At 40.2% G+C, this 1,347-nt stretch overlaps 1 non-coding gene across 1 annotated transcript; it reads right to left on the bottom strand.

Moving 5' to 3' along the window:
* Nucleotides 1–301: 301 nt before the first annotated feature.
* Nucleotides 302–374, bottom strand: TRNAR-UCG (transfer RNA arginine (anticodon UCG)). Its single transcript has one exon. It is a non-coding gene; the product is annotated as a tRNA-Arg (tRNA).
* Between the last annotated feature and the right edge of the window lie 973 nt (nucleotides 375–1,347).

Consider the following 1,347-nt stretch of genomic DNA (forward strand, 5'->3'; position numbering starts at 1 on the left):
TACCCATGCATAGTTTCTGCTTTCTGCACGCACACACTCCCTGCACTGAATCTACCCACAGTTCTGTTCGGAATGATTGTGCCATGTCATATTGTTGTATACGTATTGCATATCCGTGGCATTTATGAAGAGGTACTTTGGTATGGCAGAAAGACAGAAAAGTAGCAATGCTGAAGGCATAACGTGACTGATTGTGCAGTTTGCATTGGGCTTTCTTAATGAGTGAGAGTGAAAGGAGTATTGTAAGAGTGTGTTTCCAGTTTGTATGTAAAGATAAGTTGGGTGCTGTGAGAAAAAGACTCAACCATGAAGGGACTCGAACCCTCAATCTTCTGATCCGAAGTCAGACGCCTTATCCATTAGGCCACATGGTCACTGACTGCAATATGTTTGCGTGTTTAGGGTTAGGTGGTATGAATGGATGTGGAACATATCAATTACAGGTGCGCAGGACAGGATCCCATACCGTTCTTCATCTTCTTTCCATCAAAGGAGTTTTTTCAAACAATATCTAGATAATTTCCAAAGTTTCATATCTTATGCTGTGCTTTTTTGCCGTTAATCCTCCTTTCTTCTTTTATTGAATACTCTGTTTTATGCTGCAATGATATTTTTGGATTATTTGAAGAGAGAATGAAACTGCTTTGACAGTAGTTCAGACTTCCCATTTCTTGACTTGCTAATTTGCTCCCTGAATTAGCTTATTAAAGTGACATGAACAGGGCCTTGACCTAAGCACGTACCTGAAAGCCTGTCACCATCTCTAGAAATAAAATTCACAGCAGCTCAAAACATTCATTTTGAAAGAGAATATTTCAAGTGAGTCCAAGTTTAATTTCAATAAAGAAAGCTGTATAAAATGACACGCTACTCATTTGGGTAACTAGCATGACACTTTTCAGTGAAGAAGTGGAATGGTTCTGTTGCAATATACTATCACCCTGGCAAGCTGCTACGAGGAAGAGTAAACAATATGATTAGGTTTCAGCAAAAATGTATTAGTTCAGGGTGTGCACCTCAGATAGACTTAAACTTACACACCCTGGTCTGTGAGAGTAGTGCCCTATCCATTGCGGCATTGAGGGTAATCTGCAAGACAGAGTTCCAAAATCATCCTTTCATCTCAGTTCATGGCCACATACAGTATTTCTGCAGTCATTCGTTTCACTTTTCTGTCTTTAATTAAACTGACCATTTTAAACCTCCGGCACCCACCACTTCAATCTTACCGTTTTTGTGCTATCATAGGGCCTTGGAACTTTTGGCAAGTGGACAGAAGCAGTCAGAGAACCACATCACAATACATACTCCTTTGCCTGATACCTTTCACAACAAACTGCTCTTGGA

The sequence above is a fragment of the Pleurodeles waltl genome, chromosome 4_1 (assembly GCF_031143425.1).
Source record: "Pleurodeles waltl isolate 20211129_DDA chromosome 4_1, aPleWal1.hap1.20221129, whole genome shotgun sequence".
Lineage (NCBI taxonomy): Eukaryota > Metazoa > Chordata > Amphibia > Caudata > Salamandridae > Pleurodeles > Pleurodeles waltl.